General features: G+C 42.7%; 1 protein-coding gene across 1 annotated transcript in view; it reads right to left on the bottom strand.

Moving 5' to 3' along the window:
• LPGAT1 (lysophosphatidylglycerol acyltransferase 1) overlaps positions 1-23,369 on the bottom strand; it is a 161,342-nt gene that overhangs the window by 64,841 nt on the left and 73,132 nt on the right. The window lies entirely within an intron of this gene.

Below are 23,369 nucleotides of genomic sequence, written 5' to 3'. Positions count from 1 at the left end.
GTATTAGATACACATTTACATTGTGCCAAGAATGTAATACAGATCATACACATGGAGTTCAGCTTTAAAGAAGAACGAAGGGCAATTTTTTTTTCCCATTTTGGACAGAGAAAAGTTGGGATATAACCCTTGTCAGGTTTCTTTTTTTTTTGCATGCGTGTCCCCATGGCCAAAACAGGCCGTGAGAGGCAATCCCTCCTAAATAAGGGAGTCCCTAGGTATCTCAAGGTTCAGCCAAAGTAATGTTCCCATTGGAAAACTTCCCCTCTATTCCTGTTCAGGTGTTAACCCAAAATCTGGGATTTTCTTTCACTTTTGTTGATAATGGTAAAACGTGTCAAAAAGAGAAGGTGAATCGCCCTAACAGGGATATAGACAGCAATAAAAATCTGCCAGCGGTTCTAATCCCTCGCCTCTCTATCAAAATATAAAAATAAATACATTTTACCTTTAATTATACTTTACAGTGATCTCTGAGATCAGGGGTAATTAGTGTAATATTATGTTTTTCAGGAATACATTTTATTTTTTCTTAGATAAAACCTAATTGCTAGGGATGCACCTATATATATATATCAGGCCGAAATGTATCAGCTCAAAATAGTGTTATCGGCATTTTGGCGATTGGAAAAAAGGTGCTGATAATGGCTGCTTATAAATGCGTGATTTTACCAGCGATTTTACCACGTTAGGGTGCACTTTTCACAGGTCATGTGACTAAAAAAAACCTGCATCAAAAACACAACACGTGTGCATTTTTGATACGTTTTCAATGCATTTCAGGCCTGGTTCACACCAATGCAGCTTGCGTTTTGTCCATTATTTATTACAGGTACTTGTATAGCCCCGTCAATTGGCACAGCACTTTACATACATATATAATACATTCACAGCAGTCCCTGACCCTCAAGGGGCACAAAATCGAAGGTCCCTAACTCACATACAGTTGTGGCCAAAATTATTCAACCCCCAATGCTGTAAAGGGGTTTAGGGACTATAGTGTACATTTGGAATTGTATTCAGAATCAAATCCTACAAGGACGTTGTAACTACCCAAATGCAACTAAAATGACATCAATTGTTTATGTAATACAGTAGTAAATGGTTCTTATGTGGTTTCTTCATTGCCACAATTATTCAACCCCTTAAAGACTACCACTCTGAAGAACAGAGGTTCATACAGGTGCTTTCCATCAGGTATTGAAAACACCTGTGGATGTCACCGAGCAGCAATCAAGCATAATAAGCACCAATTAGGCAGCTTTAAAATGACTGTGATACTCAGCTCCTTCTAGACATTTACTGGTGTGGTTACAAACATGGTGAAGGCAAGAGAATGGTCCAGGAAGACAAGAGAAGAGGTGATTTCTCTTCACAGGAAGGGCAATGGCTATAAGAAGATTGCAAAGATGTTAAACATACCAAGAGACACCTTAGGAAGCATCATTCGCAAATTCAAGGCAAAGGGCACTGTTGAAACGCTACCTGGTCGTGGCAGAAAGAAGATGCTGACTTCGACTGCTGTGCGCTACCTGAAGCGTAGAGTGGAGAGAAGTCCCCGTGTGACTGCTGAGGAACTGAGAAAAGATTTGTCAGATGTGGGTACAGAAGTTTCAGCCCAGACAATAAGACGCACACTGCGTAATGAAGGCCTCCGTGCCAGAACTCCCAGGCGTACCCCCTTGCTGTCTCCAAAGAATAAGAAGAGTCGACTGCAGTATGCCAAAAGCCATGTGGACAAACCACAAAAGTTGTGGGATAGTGTTCTGTGGACTGATGAAACAAAATTAGAACTGTTTGGGCCCATGGATCAACGCTATGTTTGGAGGAGGAAGAACAAGGCCTATGATGAAAAGAACACCTTGCCTACTGTGAAGCATGGTGGAGGGTCAATCATGCTTTGGGGCTGTTTTGCTTCTGCAGGTACAGGGAAGCTTCAGCGTGTGCAAGGTACCATGAATTCTCTTCAGTACCAGGAGATATTGGATGGAAACGTGATGCAGTCCGTCACACACCTGAGGCTTGGGAGACGTTGGACCTTTCAACAGGACAATGATCCCAAGCATACCTCCAAGTCCACTAGAGCATGGTTGCAGAGGAAAGGCTGGAACATTTTGGAGTGGCCATCGCAGTCACCAGACTTAAATCCGATTGAGAACCTCTGGTGGGACTTAAAGAAAGCAGTTGCAGTGCGCAAGCCTAAGAATGTGACTGAACTGGAGGCCTTTGCCCATGAAGAATGGGCGAAGATACCCGTAGATCGCTGCAAGACACTTGTGTCAAGCTATGCTTCACGTTTAAAAGCTGTTATAACTGTAAAAGGATGCTGTACTAAGTACTAAGATTGAATGTCACTTGGGGGTTGAATAAAACTGATAATGCTGTGAGCACAGAAAAGACATTTGTGGTTATTTCATTATAACTGTTATGTTATATTTGTCTGACCTACAAGTGCCTCTTTAATGTAAATGTAAGCAAGATGACTGAATGATCAAAAGCAATGTCAAACTGGCCAAAACACTCAATTTCAGTGGGGGTTGAATAATTTTGGCCACAACTGTACAAACTACTAGGGCCAATTTAGACTGGATCCAATTAACCTACCAGCATGTCTTTGGAGTGTGGGAGGAATCTGGAGTACCCAGAAGAAAACCAGGCAGACACAGGGAGAACATGCAAACTCCAGGCAGGTGGTGCCATGGTTGGGATTCGAACCAACGACCCTAGTACTGCCAGGTGGAAGTACTAACCATTTAGCCACTGTACGTGCATTTTTGGATGTGTTTTGCATTTTTTAATGTTTTGTTTTTGGCCAACTTGTTGCTGGGCAGATTAAATTCAACACATCAAAAACACGTCAAAACCAAACTACATATGTTTTCTGCAGCGTCTCCATTGAATTCCAGTGAACTGTGTAGGGAGGATAGTACCTCCTGCTCAAGTTCCTCTACTGTATTTTAAAGGAAACTTGAATAATTACCTTCAGACGAGATAAGGCTCCGAATCATATTTATATGTATATGGGGAATACAGCATCCGCCCTCCCTGTATGCCGCTCTTCATAGAGTCTGTCTCTGCTTATTTATTTATTTATTTCAGGTACTTATATAGCGCCATCAATTTACACAGCACTTTACATACATATATTGTACATTCACATCAGTCCCTAACCCTCAAGGGGCGTACAATCTAAGGTCCCTAACCCACATTCATATACAAAGGGCCAATTTAGACAGGAGCCAATTAACCTACCAGCATGTCTTTGGAGTGTGGAAGGAAACCGGAGTACCTGGAGGAAACCCACGCAGGCACAGGGAGAACATGCAAACTCCAGGCAGGTGGTGCCGTGGCTGGGATTTGAACCGACGACTCTAGTACTGCCAAGCGGAAGTGCTAACCATTTAGCCACTGTGCTGCCCTAATATAATATGAAAATAATCTGCCAGTTGCTAGAATGCCACCTGCACATATTGGAGGTTATTAACCTTTGTATGAAATTGTAAGGCGACGTGTTCATAATCCGTATCCCATCCCCAAACTGGATGATTGGTCATTTGTTCTCAGGCAACACCCCTTTAATATCATAGAAAAAAGACTGACAGGCTGGAGAAGACAGCTCTCGTTTAACATCAATCATGAAACATCTAACGGACTTGACAGCCAAGGCAATCTTTTTGTTTGGACAATTGGACTCTGCTTAAACCAAGGACATTGCAAGTATTCTGCCTTCTGAACACCTTTCTTTTATTTCTCTGTTGTTTTATTGTTCTCTTTATAACTTTGTTACGTCTTTTTCTGTAAATATTTTAATTGCACCATTCTGACCTTTTTAGTAATAAATTCTATTTTGAAAAGTGTTGAAACTGTCTCTAAAGCTTTTAATACAAACTAAAGAATCCCTGCCTCTTCAAGAGTGCTACTGTATGTAATAATCCTCTGAATATACCTGTCTGTGGTGACAGTGTGTATTACAGACAGTTATGCAAATATCATAGTGTTACTGCTAAGATTTGTGAGTTTCCTCCTTCTCTGTAAAAAAAGGTGGTGGTGGCAGTGTGAAGGGTTAATTGCGTAATTAACCTAACCCAGTAACAATCACTCTCAGGCTGCTGGCACATAGATTGTGGTCCCGCGAGCTGGAAAATCTTTGTGCATGGCGCAGCTGACAGTGGCTTTGTTAAGCAAGTGACAGCGCGGTGCGAGATACGGCTGGTCCTTTGATCACAAGTTGGTGAGAAGGGTGGGGGGTCGGGTGCAGCGTTCCATCACAGCATGTTCTCCCTGTGCCTGCATGGGTTTCCTCCAGGTAACACACCACAGCAGACAAGGCTGGTGTGAATGGGCTCTTATCAATATACACACTGAAAATGCACAGGGTCCATATTATAGAAGTCTGCATACTTTGGCCATATAGCGTATGTGTGATGATTTGGGGTCCATAAACTTTCATCCATATATTGTATGTCTGATACAGGGGCGGACTGACAACTCATGGGGCCCCCAGGCAATAGGGGATCATGGGGCCCTTGAGCAGTGCCCGAGTTTCCAAATGGTCAGTCCGCCCCTGGTCTGATATGATATGGTTAGCACTTCCGCCTGGCAGTACTAGGGTTGTTGGTTCAAATCCCAACCACAACACTACCTGCCTGGAGTTTGCAAGTTAGTGGGTTAATTGGATCCTGTCTAAATTGGACTTAGTATGTGTATGTATGAATGTATGTTAGGGACCTTAGATTGTGCACCCCTCATGGGTTAGGGACCGATGTGAATGTACTATATATATATATGTAAAGCGCTGCATAAATAGACAGCACTATAAATGTATTTATTTATTTTATGTACTTATAAAGTGAGGCATTTTTCTTGAGCTTTTCTTTTTTTTTTTTTTTTTTTAAATGCAAATGCGCTTAAAAAACTGCTCAGTGTGAAAGCAGCCTATTGGCTGAAAAGGTGCTGAAAAATAAACTCACATTCATTTAAATTCATGGTATTAAATATAATACAATATTTTATTTATATTTATATATATATATATATATATACACACACACACATACACATATACATACACATATACATACACATATACATACACATACATATATACATACACATATACACACACACTTTTTTTTTTTTTTTTAAATGTCCACTTTGGTTTCGGTTTTCGACCTAATACATTGTGATTTTTCGGTTTCAGTCCAGAAATCTCATTTCGGTGCACAACTACTAATTGCACTACATAGTCGCTGATGAATCAAAAGCAAGCTTTACTCCATCTCTTCAACTTCGTCTCCTCTGTTTCAGCAATCAGTATAAGAATGCCATTTCTGTTGTGCAGGGGATGATGACAAATTTATGCTCATAACTTCTATTTTGTAAAGCGATCCCTCTATTTTGTTCAGTTATCTACAATTGCTGAACCTCTACGTTAAAGATTCAAAACCGTTCTCAAACGCAATCTAGCACTCTCAGTAACACAACACATTGTAATTGCAGCTACTTATAATTCAGGGGCTCATTACCAAGCCAGGTAATGTACAGCTCTCTATTTGGTCGCTCCTTTTCACTAACTGGGGTGGGGATGAAAGAAGACTATGGTAATGTATGTATAATATAAGCAGGACCTTTGTGGCAATGAAATCATTTGTATGATTGGGCTGATTAAACATTGCATGAATGGTGCAGAGGTGGAAATCAAACATAGCACGACTTTTCAGCCCTTCAAAGATACAGCAAAATTAAAACAGACCAAACTGGATTCTGATCATCGAAACGTATGGCAGAGAACCATTGTATTTTAGGGTTAAATTGCTACATCACACTTTAAGATTGTCTTGTAGTTCTACTTGGTGGTAAAGAGGAGCTTCAGTCTCCTGTAAAAAATAAAAAAATAAAAGTCAGCAACTACATAAACTGTAGCTGCTGACATTTAAAAATCAGCCACTAACCTGTCCCTCAATCCGGTGGAGTCCTCACTCCAGCCGGGTTCACCGGTTGTCCTCTGTCCCTGGCGCTGGTATGTTAAGAATGGGCACCGGCTGTGTCAGCTTACGGCTTCACAGTTGGGTGCCCATTGCCCATTTTGAATGGTCCTGCAGTCTTCTGGGACCTGTCACGTGTCCCTAAAGACCGGGGGGAGAGAACTTTCGCTTCCGATCGCCTAGGCAGTTGGAATGGAAGTAGAAGCGGGCACCTGTCTAAATGGGGTATCCACTCCCCGCTCCAGAGGTGCCAATCCTTAAGAGGGAGCGGGGAGTCATTAAAGCGGAACTTCCCCTTTTGTATGGAGCTTCACTTTAAATTGGACCTAAACTCTCACAATCAACATTAACAATTTTTATTTGTTATGCTGCTTTCCTTGGTAAATAAATAGGAAGGTATACTTACTAGTTTTAACCTTTTTTGCCAAAAAGAAAGTCAAACTTCAATTTGTCTGACCACATAACAGTTTTCCACATTGCAACAGACCATTTAAATGAGCTTTGGCCCAGAAAAGATGGTGGTGTTTCTAGATCATGTTCAGTTATGGCTTCTTCTTGGTATGGTAGAACTTGAATTTTTGGATGGCACAGCGAACTCTGTTCACAAACTGATTTTTGGAACTATTCCTGAGCCCATATTGTCAAATCATAATATAAATAATACTAAAGTGAAAGAATATTAATAAACCTTGTGTATCCTTATTACCTTAATTAAAGGTGAAATACATTCCAAAGCAAATATAAAATCAAAGTGACCAATTATAAAACCGTGACTTATATCAATTGATATAAATAAATAAAAATCCCAACAAGTGAAAAAAAAAATATTATAGCACAAAAAAAATATAATATAAAAATCCACATTTTTCAATTCTTCAACTTTTATATTCCCACTTTTTGTTGCGTGCTCATATTTATGGTGCCAATTATATCCATCACCTTCTAGTGTGTGCGCTCACCTCAAAAATTCGACCCTCAAGAAGTCAATATCCCCAGATGATCCCTGGTTGGATGGATCTCTCCCTTTAAGTGGACACAGGTACCGCTCCCACCAAAATCATATAAACGATCAAACACATCTTTAAGGGATCTTCAAATGGCTCAAAAAGAAGTCAAAGATAGAACTTCCATAGTGTAGTAATTAGATATTTATTTAAAAAATTCAAAAACAGCCAAATGGCTACTCGCATAAAAACAAGGGTCACAGACCCAGCAGGCATGTACTGTGTAACCTACAGTCAGGTGTACATACAAGGAGTCCCAAGATGGCGATTACCGTCCAAACGTAATGACATCACCACGCTCTATTCCTACTACTTACGTCACGCTAACACGGTGACTTCTTCAGGGCCCTGAAGCTATAACAAGCTATCAATGCCTGCTCAGCCAGTGCAGTGTTCTTTAGATTTAAAATCCCTGCTCTTCTCCCTCTTCTTCCTGCGGCACTTCCAGGATGGAGCAGAATGAATCTCTGTGCCAGCACTGACCAATCAGAAATCGCTATGATCCATCCTAGAAGCCCAGCAAAAAAAATAAAAAGGGATAAAAGAGCAGGGATCTCAAATCTCCAGACCGCTGCACTGGCAGCATGGGCGATGACAGCTCATCACCCACACAGGTAAGAACAGCAGGGATGTGTTGCGGGGAGGGGGTGTGTGATGTTGGAGGGGAGGGGGTGTGTTATGTTTATTTATTTTGAAAAGATGAACTTATACTTTACGACTAAATAAAAAAAAAAAAATAAGTTTTTTTTCTTACACACCAGACTTTGCAGAATGGGTTTTATTCATAGAGGATAAAATGACAGTTGTACGGATCGGAGAACCAATGTCAAAAAAGTTGGGGAATAATTGCACTACAGGAAACATATTTTCCGCTGACTAAATTCTGTTCCCACATAAAACCCTTCTATAGAACACAAAGCTCCATACACAGCAACAAAAAGAACTTTACTTCTTGACAATGTAAGACAGCAAGCTGTGCGTGTGATACATCTGAGAGTAACAAACACTGGAGAGACATTTAAAGCAGACCTATTATTGAAGTTCGCACAGATCAATAGAGCACGTCAGCATTCCCAAATAACGTCATTATCCCAGGGAAAAAAATACCATGACCTCCCAAAAAATTAACTCTTTCATGTGACCTAAAACATAGGCAAAGATCACATGTTCTTTGGCACCCTAGAGCATTATGGGAGTTCCACATCAGAGATTGCAGACTATTTTTCTAATTGGGAAGAACCTGAGTCATAGATCGTAAGAACAGCAATTCCAGCACGACTAAGCAGGAAGCAGACATCTATTGAGCAAATTAAGCCTACCCATGTATATGCCACAAGCATGGCTGGACAGGACTGCCCCCACACCACCTGACCAAGACGTTCGAAGGAAGATGTATTTGTGAATGACAGGTCTGGTCTCTGGCAGGAGGGGGACCAGCACTGCCGTTCACACAAAAAGAGAGTGCAAACTCTGGTGAATCTGTGCATGGCAGCCAACCAAGCTTCTAACTTCAGTTTGTTCAATTAGAGTGTTACTAAACCCAGGACCCTGCATTCACTATATCTGGTCTCCCCGGACCCTGCATTCACTATATCTGGTCTCCCCGGACTCTGCACTCACTATATCTGGTCTCCTATGACCCTGCATTCACTATATCTGGTCTCCCCGGACCCTGCATTCACTATATCTGGTCTCCCCGGACCCTGCATTCACTATATCTGGTCTCCCCGGACCCTGCATTCACTATATCTGGTCTCCCCGGACCCTGCATTCACTATATCTGGTCTCCCCGGACCCTGCATTCACTATATCTGGTCTCCCCGGACCCTGCATTCACTATATCTGGTCTCCCCGGACCCTGCACTCACTATATCTGGTCTCCCAGGACCCTGCATTCACTATATCTGGTCTCCCCGGACCCTGCATTCACTATATCTGGTCTCCCCGGACCCTGCACTCACTATATCTGGTCTCCCACAGTACACAGAACATGGAAATGCAATTATTTTAGTAAACAAAAACTTCTTAAATCTTTTCTCATCAGCAGTTTATAACAGTCTTGTGACTTCTATCAATTTCCAGCAGAGCACTGCTTAAAGGTTGTAGGAGTTTCCATTCTCTCCCGATTGTCCTATGAGGTTGCATAACCACTGACCTTCTGTCTGCACAGAGCCGATTGGCCCTGTGCTGATCACATGCAGCCTCCCAAACAAAAAAAACTCTCTAGCAATACACACTAAACTGAGCATGTGCACAAAGAATCCTAGAGCTCCGTACTATCAACAGATGGATTGGGGACAGTAGAAAAAAGGGAGGATTAATGTGGAGGATTAATCCCGCAGGTTCCACAGTGCTTTACTGCATATGCAAACTGACTTTACTGTTGTGGGTTTAGTCACACTTTAAGATTTTACACAAAACCTAGAAGCTGATTGGGTTCTATGCAGAGCTGCTCCAGATTTTTCAATCTCCAGTTTTAGTAAATCAACCCCCGTGTTTCTATTTATTTGCACATAAACACAGCCCAGCCAATGGATGATACAGTGCTGCAACACTCATCTATATTTCTGTTTTATGAATGAGAGATCAATAATGATTGGTTTTGGTATAAATGGCACCGACCTGACTTCTCTAATGTGATCCATCAACCAAGCTGAGTATGTGTACAAGCAGCCGCTAATAAGGCGCACAGCACTGCAGTGCTTTGTGTCCGGTCACTGTTTTGAATGAACAATCAGAGCTGCGGCTGTGTGTAAACTATCCGCGGCTGCGTGTAAACTATCCGCGGCTGCGTGTAAACCATCCGCGGCTGCGTGTAAACCATCCGCGGCTGCGTGTAAACCATCCGCGGCTGCGTGTAAACCATCCGCGGCTGCGTGTAAACCATCCCCGGCTGCGTGTAAACCATCCCCGGCTGCGTGTAAACCATCTACGGCTGCGTGTAAACTTTCTACGGCTGTGTGTAAACTTTCTACGGCTGTGTGTAAACTTTCTACGGCTGTGTGTAAACTTTCTACGGCTGTGTGTAAACTATCTGCGGCTGTGTGTAAACTATCTGCGGCTGTCTTTACACATACAGTATCAACAGAAACGTTACACAGAAGTGCTTTTGCTATTATGAATAAACAAGCAGCGCTGATTGTTCATTCATAACAGTTGACAGATAACTCAGTCTAATGCTGGCAGTACCTTCCCTCACAGGCACACCCATAATTTGGGTTTCAAAATGTGGTGAAGCTAAATCCAAGGATAAGAAGTGTGTTTAAGGGACAACAGGGCGCAAATAAAAAAAAAAAAAGAAAATAGTTCTCCTTTAGGTACAATTAAAGTGGTAGTAAACATTGTATGCTCACTTGACTTGTACCTACAGAACAGCTTATGTCCCCTAAGGAATATCCAATAAATGTGCCCCGTTCAACCAGCTGAAGCCCATGAAACTGTTGGAAGACTGAATGAAGATGAAAACCCTGTCAGTGACAGCACGCAGCTGGAGGGCTTCATTTTACAGTAGTAGTAAACCGCAGGAAAAAACAAAAAAATCCCCTGCAAGGTAATGTCATAACGTTCTAGTGTGCATTGCATACTAGCACATTATGTAGGACTTGCCTTAAAACAAAGCCCTCCAGTGGCGCGCTGTCACCGCTGCAAAGGCTTCCATCTTCACTCAGTCTTCCTTAAGGGTTCGGGAGCTCCAGCCACCTAACTAGCTGGGTGACAATGACGTCACGCCCACGGATGAGCGCTGGAGTCCCAGACCACAGCACAGTACCCCTTAGGAATGGCACCTGTATGCCGCTCCTTCAAAGAGCATGCGCTGGCTCTAAAAATTAGCAAATATTTCCTGACCGCTGCATGGTATTCATTTTACCTACAGGTAGGCTTTTTTAGACGCTTACCTGTAGGAAAAAGTTGACAAAAATGAGTTCACTACTACTTTAAGGCAAGTCTTTCATAATGTGCTAGTATGTGATACATTCCATTACCTTGCAGGTAAAAAGGTATTTTTTTTTTTTTTTTTTTTAAGTTTACATCTTTAAAGGCTCCTGTATGACAGTCTGGGGCTGCATTCACACTTGAGTGTTTTGTAGCTTGAAGCTCCAAAAACCCTCAAAATTAAAAAAAATCTATTGTTCTTTATGGTGCCTGTTCACAGGATCAGGTGTGAACAGGCACCATAGAGAACAATTGAATTTTTTTTTTTTTTTTTTTTTTTTTTTTTTAAGTTTGAGCTTTTTTGGAGCTTCAAGCTACAAAACGCTCAAGTGTGAATGCAGCCTAAACAAGTACAAAATGCAAAGCATCGGAGCCAATTTACACGTGTGTTGCAGCAACGTGCTAAAAATGCACTGTACCACCATGCATGCCAATGCATCTGCTCTATGTGTGATGTGTTGTGCTGCCATTCATTGTGAATGGCACCCAACTCACTACAGTACAGCAGAGTACAAAGCAGATTGTAAGCTCGAAAGAGCAGGGCCCTCAATTTCCTCATGTTTTGCATTGTATTGGTATTGTTCTGTCACATGTTCTGTCCCCCTTTGTAATGTACAGCGCTGAGCGAACTATTGGCACTTTATAAATACTGTATAATAATAATAATAATAATGAGCACTGCAGCACACTTCATGTTGTGGTGTGATGGGTTTTGAGAAAAAAAAAAGTCAAACTTTTTTTTTTTTCTTTTTTCTAGTCCATTTTGGTGTGTTGGCAGCCCATTCATAATGAATGTGCTGTCTTCACAAAAAGTACTTTAAGTCCTGTATTCAGCCTGTAAGATATTCAATTTAATAAAGACGAGAGCAGCTATAGCAACCAATCAGAAATCCTCTTAAGTAGCTGACATTTAAGCTTAAGTCTGATTGGCTGCTGCGGACAGCTGCTTTACTCTGCCTTATTGAATCAGCCTGTATGTTACAACAAAGCCATTCCCAGCACTCAATGTGACCTACACAGAGGGCAGCTAATGTTTAGTGACAATCAGCCTTACAGTATGTTTGTTTTATTCACAGAGGCTGGAAAAACGACACACCCGTCCACAACTGTTAAGTGAAATTTTACAGTTCATTAGATTGTGTAATGATGTTTGTACAAGGCCTTTGTTATTGTCGGTGATGCGACTGGCTGGCAGAAAGTGAAACATATTTCAAACTCAGAAGGCAAGATGCTTGGCGGCACGCTGAATGCTTAGGTGGCGCCCTGCAATGCAGTTCCCACACTTTATTGAAGAGAATCATTCAAGGATTATGCTCTCCACTGTTCTACCTGAGCACACTGACATTGATTAAACATACCAATCACATGAACACCAGCAGGGACTTTAAGGACCCTTTCACATGGATGTACATTGTGGTTCAGTCTGAAAAAACGACAGATGAATACAGACTGAACCACATTGTATGTCTATGAGCAAACCCATTTATGTACACAGAAAATTTTTTTTTTTTTTCCCCCGATTTACAGACAAGCAAAGGCTTCCATTCCGTAATCCATCCCTGGGTACATACTGTCAACTAGGTGCTCTGTTCTCAGCCAGTGCCTGTCACCCGCATCTAAACACCGAAATCTCATGATCTGGGACTAAACAACCAGTGTACATGGGCCACAGGCAAATAAAAACATTTTTTGTTTGAAGGATTAGTTCACTTTTGGGAACATGTTACATGTTCCACTTGTTTTTAGGGTGGAACATGTAACATGTTCCCATAGCTGCAGCCACCGCTTGCCGCCCCCCCTCCTTCTGACAGATAGTCTCCCCGTTCTGTCAAATTTGAAAACCACACGGCTGCATCGTTCATTCACGGACTTCTATGAATGAACGAACTTGCAAGTCCCGACAGCCTTAGCGGCTGTGGACTTGTAGTTTTCAATGAACTACCATGGTGCTGTGGAGCGCCGTGGTAGTTCATTCTTCCTGTCAGAATATCTGCTTGCTCGTACATCCCATATGGCAAGCAGATATTCTGACAGGTCTGCAGGAGACCTGCATGGCATCAGCATTCTACTGATCACTGGTGCAATGTTTTCCAGCCTCCTGAAGACAAAATTAATAAATTCACATTTGTTTACCTGGAAAAAGTGTGCATTTATTATTTTTGTCTAAAAGATGAACATATCCTCTAACCTTTTGGCAAAACTACTTTTTTCTTCAACAACTTGGACGTAAAAATGTACACTAAACTGTAGATGGATTGATTAGGCTCTCCAAGGGTGTATACTGAAGTACGCCCGAGCGAGGGCCATGTTTGCCCACACTGAGAAACAAGATACACCATCAATTGGGACAAAGCTGCTACTCCCAATCTGACATCTGTGCGTGTGTAGGTGCTTCTCCCTGAAAACACATACCATCTGCATTCAGGGACACACTCACACCGATGTCAAATTGGGAGCAGCAGCTGTGTCCCAATTGACATGAATGGGATTGTCTGCACACGGATGCACGGAACACTTATGTATCCTGTGCAGGCAAAACACAGCCCTCACATGGGTGTATGCTGTAAAGGATTCAGTTCTCATGCTTTTGTTCTGCCCATCACTATATATATATATATATATATATATATATATATATATATATATATATATATATATATATATACACACACACACACACACACACATATATATATACACACACACACACACACACACACACACTACACACACAAACATATATACACACAAACATATATACACACACACACACAAATCAGGTTTTATTTTACTTTAATATACCATAATTAGCATTGATCCAAGATGTCACAGATGGACTGATAACTTATCCACATATTTCACGACTCATGGGTCCATTTTATCAGAGGATAAAGGTGCTATATACACTATATTGTCAAAAGTATTGGGATGCCTGCCTTTACACGCACATGAACTTTAATGGCATCCCAGTCTTAGTCCGTAGGGTTCAGTATTGAGTTGGCCCGCCCTTTGCAGCTATAACAGCTTCAACTCTTCTGGTAAGGCTGTCCACAAGGTTTAGGAGGGTGTCTATGGGAATGTTTGACCATTCTTCCAGAAGCACATTTGTGAGGTCAGGCACTGATGTCAGGGGAGGAGGCCTGGCTCCCAGTCTCCACTCTAATTCATCCCAAAGGTGTTGTATAGGGATGAGATCAGGATTCTGTGCAGGCCAGTCAAGTTCCTCCACTCCAAACTCGCTCATCCATGTCTTTATGGACCTTGCTTTGTGCACTGGCGTGCAGTCATGTTGGAACAGGAAGGGGCCATCTCCAAACTGTTCCCACAAAGTTGGGAGCATGAAATTGTCCAAAATGTCTTGATATACTGACGCCTTAGGAGTTCCCTTCACTGGAACGAAGGGGCCAAGACCCACTCCATATCCCCCCTTTACCAAACTTTACACTTGGCACAATGCAGTCAGGCAAGTACAGTTCTCCTTGCAACCGCTAAACCCAGACTTGTCCATCGGATTGCCAGAGCAGCACAATTGGTCACTCCAGAGAACACGTCTTCTCTGCTCTACAGTCCAGTGATGGCGTGCTTTAGACCACTGCATCCGACACTTTGTATTGCATTTGATGTAAGGCTTGGATGAAGCTGCTCGGCCATGGAAACCCATTCCATGAAGCTCTCTAAGCACTGTTGTTGTGCTAATCTGAAGGCCACATGAAGTTTGGAGATCTTTAGCTATTGACTCTGCAGACAGTGCGCTGACCCTACTCTGTCATTTTATGTGGCCTACCACTTTGTGGCTGAGTTGCTGTTGTTCCCAGTTGCTTCCACTTTCTTACAATACCATTAACAGTTGACCATGGAATATTTAGTAGCAAGGAAATTTCATGGATGGACTTATTGCAATGTGGCAACCTATCACGGGGTACCACGCTTGAATTCACTGAGCTCCTGAGAGCGACCCATTCTTTTACAAATGTTTGTAGAAGCAGTCTGCATGCCTATAGTACTTGCTTTTATGCACCTGTGGCCATGGAGGTGATCGGAATTCCTGAATCCAATGATTTGGACGGCACAGTGGCTTAGTGGTTAGCACGTCTGCCTTGCAGTAAATGGGTCATGGGTTCAATTCCCGACCATGGCGCCTCCTGCATGGAGTTTGCACGTTATTCCTGTGCTTGCGTGGGTTTCCTCCGGGTGCTCCGGTTTCCTCCCACACTCCAAGGACATGCTGGTAGGTTAATTGGATCCTGTCTAAATTGGCCCTAATATGTGTATGTATGAATGTGAGTTAGGGACCTTAGATTGTACGCCCCTTGAGGGTTAGGGACTGATGTGAATGTACAATATATATGTGTAAAGCGCTGTGTAAATTGACGGCGCTATATAAGTACCTGAAATAATTTGGAGGGATGTCCCAATACTTTTGGGAATATAGTGTAGATGTAACATATATTCACTTCCAAACTTAAATTAAAACCATATATGTATCCATGCCTGTATATTCTTATTGTCTGGCTAGGAGACTGCAGGGGATCATAGGAGAAGCCACATCATCACTGATGTTATCTGCCCCTTAAAGTGATTGTCAGGGTACAATTTAAAAAAAAAAAAAAAAAAAACCTACCTGCTCTGTGTAAGGACTTTGCACTGAGCAGCCCAGATCTTCCTCTTCTGCAGTCCTCCACCGATGCCCCTGGCTCCTCCTCCCTTTAAGTGCACCCACAGCAAGCCGCTGTGAGGAAGGGGTGGGGCCAAGCCAACCCATGGCTTTGCCCCACTTTCATCACAGGATTTGACTGACAGCAGCAGAAGTCAATGGCTCCCACTGCTGCTGTCATGTCCACTGCGGAGAGAGAGAGCAAGCAGCATGTGCCAAGAACTGGATCGAGATCAGACTCAGGTAAGTATTTGGGGGGCTGGGGGTGAGCTGATTACACAAAAAAACCCTCTGCATTTACAACTACTTTAAAATCGCAGGGAGATCTCCAATATTTAGATCATTGTACAACACTCAATATTTCATAATACCTATAGGTAGCAGAAGACAAGGTGGCAACTACACAAACGATCACATGGTGGTGTCAGGATACACTTTAATGGGATTCTCATATATTCCTATCCATACCTCTGGAATAAAGTGGAGTTGGAGATGGTAATGATTACAGAGTGTTTATGTGCTGGAGGGTCAGGGGAAGGACTGTCCATTGGATAGACTGAACGCCACCAAAGGGATTGCCACTAGGCTAGACTGCCAAGAGATCTATTGCTATTGAGCACTCTGTAATCATTACCCATTATCTCTACTCCAGTTGTGTCATGGATATGTAGATACTATGGATATGAATGTAATTGGAGAATCCTTTTGAAGTGTAGGCCTGACACTACCATATGATCTATATGAAGTTTTCAGATCTTCTGGATATTGGCTTCCGGTGCTTTTAGGATGCGTTCTCGTATAGGGCTGAAATGCATTCTTGTGGTATTTCAAGCACTCAGTTTGACATCACCAGCACCTTCAGGAAGTGTTGAAAGCTAGGCCAAGATATTTTTTTGTGTACAAACTTTATTTTTGAATTGCTTTTTTAAGCCATTCGTACCGGAAGGTCGGCTTTAACATATTAAAGATTATATGAGATTTAAGTGACTGGGTTTCAATAAACTACATATATTAAAATATGCAAAGATCTGAGAACTACAAATGTTCTGGTTTGCTTCTGAATATACCAAAGACTGGGTGGGCTGCACAGCTCTGGTATGTGACCATTAGTCACAGCACTGAAAGTTACTAGTAGGTCCAGCTGCAGTTTTTAAACTCCCACACAAAAAGGGAGGATAAGTCAAACACCAAGAACATAAACTACAAAAGAAAGATCTCCTAGATTGTAAGCTCCAAGGAGCAGGGCCCTCGAACCCCTCGTGTATTGTATTGTAACTGTACTGTCTCTTGTACGGTCTCCCATTATAATGTACAGCGCTGAGCAAACAGTTGGAGCTATATAAATACTGTATAATAATAATAATTTGTAAATGACTGACCTGGGGAATGGTCAGCCACACTTGTGTTTAGTCATCCCTAAGGTGGAAGCTACATGAGCAACAGACCATCCCCGACTGGCCACCACCCGCAACAATTGCAGAAATTTCCCAGTTCACATGCATTAAAGCAGAACCCTACAATTAAAAAGAAAAGAACTGTATTATTAATATACAGTTATACCTTAAATTGGTTGTAAACCTCAGAAATGACATATGAACAAAGCATATCCCTCTATAGTGTGTACTTGTCTCAAAGTGTTATTAAACCCAGAACCCTGCATTCACTATATCTGGTCTCCCAGGACCCTGCATTCACTATATCTGGTCTCCCGGGACCCTGCATTCACTATATCTGGTCTCCCCGGACCCTGCATTCACTATATCTGGTCTCCCCGGACCCTGCATTCACTATATCTGGTCTCCCCGGACCCCGCATTCACTATATCTGGTCTCCCCGGACCCTGCATTCACTATATCTGGTCTCTCACTGTACACACAACATGGAAATGCAATTATTTTAGTAAATATAAACTAATACCTTTTCTCATCAGCAGTTAGAGCAGTCTTGTGACTTCTATCAGTGTCCAGCAGAGCAATGGTTAAAGCTTGTAGAAGGAGTTTTCAGTCTCCCCTGATTGTCCTATGAGGCTGCATAGCCCCGGACCCTCTGTCTGGACAGCGCTGATTGGCCCTGTGCTGATCACATGCACTCTTCCAAGAAAACAAAATAACTCTAGCAACACACATCATATGCAGCTTGCCCAAAAGGCTCTGTTCTATCAGCAGATAGATTAGGAATAATAGAAGGGGAGGATCAGAGAAGACAGGATCAAATGTCCTTTTTATGCAATGCAGGGAATTAGCCCCTTTTTTCACAGTGAGTAGAACAAGCATGCTTTATTGCATATACAGACTGATTTTACTGTTGTGGGTTTAGTAACACTTTAAGAGCACTAGGTGTCATTTTTGTCTGCTGCTTCCTTCCTCTGCTATCAGCAGGAATCACTTCTGACAAGATTTCCTGACACCAAGAGAAAAATAGTGACAGGGGAGGAACCTCCAGCAGACTGACAGCCTCAGCTTTGCTCCTGTAAGCTGTGTGGAGGGGGGGAGGGGTGTTTCTTCCCTCCAATCAGCAGTCAGAGCTCTCCTCACTGAACTCTGCAGAGTGTAACTTCAGCTCTCCGCCCCTTTTTTCTGAACTCTCAGACACACTTATAAATTCAGGACTTTGAACGGATATAGGAAACAGAAGACTGTAGATACAGTAGACAGGTATGACTTATATAGGAGGATGTTTCATCAATGTGTATCACCTGAGGATAGTCCCTTCACTGGGTATATGTAAAGGTTTACAACAACCACCTTAAAGAACAATCTCACTTCTAGTGTCCCATCAATATCAGCTACAGCTAACCAGCTCCTTCCTATGCCTGGGGTGGACAGCATGCTAGATCTAGGGAGTGGAAGGGACTTTTTCACGCAAAGGCTTTTTCGGCATGACAAGGCCGCATAGTGAGGACCCATGAAGCAGCACTGATGGTAAGTATTTAGTGTGGGTTTTACTCAGATAAATTGTCCTTTAAAATTACCCCCAAGTCTTATACTCCCACCCCCCCCCCCTTCCTCAAGGACCCTGGCTGTGGGGCCTGCTGGAAGCTGCACAGGCTCTTCATTAAAGGTCTCCAGGCTGAGCTCTGCTGCCTCTGCAGGATGATTTAAAAAACATTTACTCAGCACATCCACTCCCTCTAGGCTCCATATACCAGCCAACACCACATGCAGCTGCAACAGAGAAAGAATCAGCGGGGGACCACTGGAAAAGGGGTAAGGCACCAGTGCCTGTTCAATGCATGGGTTTTAGACTTTCACAGTGCATTAATATATGCTGCATTAAGACTGCCCATTTATTTCAAAGCAGGTAATAAAAAAACAGCACCAGCCAGTTGTCTTAAGAGTCTATAAAAACATGGAGGCCAGGAGGCACTGCCGACAAGCAGATGCCAGATAGTAAATCTATGGGTGATGTCACCACAGACATTGCAGCTGCTGTCGGTGGTCTCTCCTCTTCACTGGGGCTGGCCGCTGGGGGGGGTGATCATGTGGCCGGAATGGAGCACTCTCAGGATGGCTAAGTATAGACCTTTCAGGATGGCTGGTATGGGACTTAGCATGGGGATGGAAGCAGGTTTAAGCTTGGATGGTATTTTGCATACACATCCACTTTAAGCTGGCCTTCTCGACCTTTGGACCATTAATTTCTTTATTCATCCCTTCCACCTTTTGAGACTGCATGTATCACCCCAAGTGGTTCTTCTCCTGCCTGTTCCTTTTCCTTCCCCCTTCCCCACTTTTCTTCTTCTTGGTCTACCCATTTAACCTCCTTATTTCCTCTTTCTTTTTCTGAGTTATCACAACTACTTTTGCTCCTGGGCTTCATAACCTTTCCCAGTTCTTACTTTTAGTTTCACCTCTCCCTCACCCTCTTCTCCCTGTCTTCCATTTTATACTCTTTCAGCATATTGAAAATTGAGCTGTACAGTCAGGGAGAGCCTTTGTTCTTTGGTTACAGTTGACCTTTGTAGGTACAGTATACACTTTATTGCCAAAAGTATTGGGACGCCTGCCTTTACACGCACATGAACTTTAATGGCATCCCAGTCTTAGTCCGTAGGGTTAAATATTGAGTTGGCCCACCCTTTACAGCTATAACAGCTTCAACTCTTCTTGGAAGGCTGTCCACAATGTTTAGGAGTGTCTATGGGAAGGTTTGACCATTCTTCCAGAAGCGCATTTGTGAGGTCAGGCACTGATGTCAAATGAGAAGGCCTGGCTCACAGTTTCCACTCTAATTCATTCCAAAGGTGTTCTATCTGGTTGAGGTCAGGACTCTATGCAGGCCAGTCAAGTTCCTCCACCCCAAACTCGCTCAACCATGTCTTTATGGATCTTGCTTTGTGCACTGGTGCACAGTCATGTTGGAACAGGAAGGATCCATTCCCAAACTGTTGCCACAAAGTTGGGAGCATGAAATTGTCCAAAATGGCTTGGCATGCTGACGCCATAAGAGTTCCCTTCACTGGAACTAGGGGGCCAAGCCCAACCCCTGAAAACAACCCCATACCATAATCCCCCCTCCACCAAACTTTACACTTGGCACTGCAGTCAGTCAAGTACAGTTCTCCTGGCAACCGTCAAACCCAGACACCTCCATCGAATTGCCAGAGAAGCGTGATTGGTCACTCCAGAGAACACGTCTCCACTGCTCTAGAGTCCAATGGCCACGTGCTGTACACCACTGCATCCAACACTTTGCATTGCAGTTGGCGATGAAAAGCTTGGATAAAGCTGCTCGGCCATGGAAACCCATTCCATGAAGCTCTTTACGCAGTTTTGTTGTGCTAATTTGAAGGCCACGTAACGTTTGGAGGTCTTTAGCTATGGACTCTGCAGACAGTCGGTGACTTATGCGCACTGTGCTCTGATACCGGTCTGTCATTTACATGTCCTACCACTTCATAGCTGAGGAGATGTTCTTCCAAGTTGCTTCCATTTTGTTAAAATACCACTAACAGTTGAGCGTGGAGTATTTAGCAGTAAAGAAATTTCATGGATGGACTTATTTCACAGGTGACCTATCACGGTACAAAGCTTGAATTCATTGAGCTACTGAGAGCAACCCTTTCTTTCACAAATGTTTGTAGAAGAAGTCTGCATGCCTAGGTGCTTGATTTTACAAACCTGTAGCCATGGAGGTGATTGGGACACCTGTCAACACTAAACTTTTAAAGATGCCTGTAATTTATAAAAAAATTTTTTTAATGGAGAAGTTCCTGTTTTTCTCTAAATATAAAAGCTCCAGTTCTTTATCAAAAAAGGAGCATAATTAGTCACAATGTTTTTTGGAAACTTGTTCAGTTAAATCAAATAAGCTGGCAGAACTGCACTGGACTCTTTTGGTGGCATGCAATACATGTTAGTGGTGGCGGAAGAGGAACACTACAGTGCAAATGTATTGCCCTAAAGCACTAGGGTGACATTCAAAATGTAGGAGTGTAAATAGAACCAAAAGCATACAGACTTTGGAATCTACTGGGAAAGGAAACCTAGGCTGGGCAGTGCAAAGTGATAATGCTAACCAGTAACCCATATAATTTTTGTGCAATAATATACATTACACACACACAGCCCACAACCTCAAAACAGGACTATGAATAGGGAGAAAACATCTTGTATAACAGCCTCCTCGGTGACCTGACATTTCTGTATCTCCAGTACAACAACATTATTTGTTCAATAGATTGGATCCATCTTGGCCTTCAATCAGCTTACATATCACATTCCCATAAGCTGATTCACCATTTCTCCGTTCTGACAAATGTCTCTTGGTTTATCTCCACCATAAACATTTTGTCATTTTCTATTGCAGCAATCTAAAATGTCAGTTGTGAGAGAGAAGCATTTCTTGAGGCTCTTTAATGATGAATAGACTCTGATAATGAAAATATGAAACGATGGCTCCCCTCAGCTTAATGCCAATATGTAACGTAAAAGCTGAACTCTGGGCTACCTAAAAATAGCAGATGACCGGGTAAGACAAAAAAAATATATCTTCATTTAAAAGGAAACTGTTCAAAATAGTTAGATCCAGAAAGTAAAGTCAGAACTCCCGATTTTCACCCTTGTTCGTGACTCAAGGTTCTGAAGCCAGCAGAGTTGCACTGCAGCCAGGTAACTAGTAATTCTGGAAAAAAGTCAGCAATGGCAATCCCAAGTATTTCTCTCAATACAGACGTCCTGTACAGGGCAAAGTGACTGTTTCTGCACAGTCTATCCCCTTTACACTTATTGGTGGTTCTCGGTACGAAAGGGCATGCTATCTGCTTCCCTGTGATGGTGTCCAGGCATTTGACCCCAGACAGGTCCCCTCATTGTCCCAAAAAGTTGCTTTTCTATGTGATCATACAATAAAACCACATGGTTGAGTCCAGTATGGTGTACTGCATGCCTAAAATAAAGAATTCCAGGTATGGCATTTTATACATAGGTACATTGGTCCAGCTAACTATGCAAGTAACACACTTGTTGGATCATTACAGAATGTGGAAATCACTGTAGAAGACACCATTACTCCAGTGATCCCCATGGCATTTGGACAAGGTAGAGAGGCTGGACAGTGACATCACACTCTCCGCCTTGTCCATTCCCTGAATGACACCTGTGCTGAGCAGCTGACCTCCTGTATTCAGAATTATTATTATTATTATTATTATACAGTATTTATAAAGCGCCAATAGTTCGCTCAGCGCTGTACATTACAAATGCAGCAGAGCAGCCGATTGGTACAGAACCCAAAAGAGAGTGGAGAAGGTCACTGGAGTTTTGGCTGTGTCAACTACAGTGATTTCCAGCTATTAGAGCAGGGATCGCCCCTATAGAGTGGTCAGACAATGGCCAGTTCGAGTAGAAAATGGTATCAGTGGAAAAAATAGTGCCCCATCAATAGGGTTCGTAAGAATAGTGTCCCATCTTTGGTGTCAGTAGAATAGTGCTTCATCATTGGTGTCAGTGGGAGGAATAGTGCCTCATGTGAAAAATAGTGTCCAAAGAGCCAGATAAAGGCATGCAAAGGGCCACATTCATCCCGTGGGTCACAGTTTGGAGACCACTGTTCTAGAGGGATCCCACAGGTATAGTATATGCATAGCTACATTGGTCCAAGCTGGACCAATGTAACCATGTATGAAATGCCTTACACCTAGAATTAATTAATATCACAGGACTTTTAATATATTAAAGAGTTACTAAAGGCAGAAATTTTTTTCTAATTAAAATAAACAACATGCTGGCGGCGATCTTGGCTCCTACTCTTCTTTGTGAGCCGTTTGCTATGGGGACAAACGCTGTGGGCTTGGTCTCGACCTGTGTGTCTACAGAGCAGTGCTCCATAGACACACACAGCGGGACTTAGCCCTGCCCCCCACTTACTCTTCATCGCACTTGACTGACAGCAGCAGAAGCCATTGGCTCGTGCTGCTGTTTGAGTCCCTGTGTGAAGAGGAAGCAAGGGGAGAAGAGATGCAGCCATGCATATCACTGATCTCTTCTCCCCATTCTTCCCCTTCACACAAGGAAGGGGGAGCACAGGGAACTTAAAAACATTTTTTACCTTAATGCAAGCAATACATTAAGGTAAAAACACATTTTCAGGTTTAGGATCACCTTAAGTCTGCCAGCGGGATCCCAGCAGGGTGTTCCAAATCTCAAGAAGCTTCAGCAAAACTCAGGATTTCCAGAATGATACCCATAAAACAAGGAGTGCCTAGTCCTGCAAAAACTTGGGGGTGAATACTCCACTCTGAAAGTCCAAGAAATGACAGGCAATATGCATAAAATGTCATAATTATATCATAAA

This window comes from Staurois parvus, unplaced genomic scaffold (genome assembly GCF_062004578.1).
Source record: "Staurois parvus isolate SC_StPar_1 unplaced genomic scaffold, SC_StPar_1.0 ptg000192l, whole genome shotgun sequence".
NCBI classification, from domain to species: domain Eukaryota; kingdom Metazoa; phylum Chordata; class Amphibia; order Anura; family Ranidae; genus Staurois; species Staurois parvus.
This window is presented reverse-complemented; position numbering and strand designations above follow the sequence as displayed.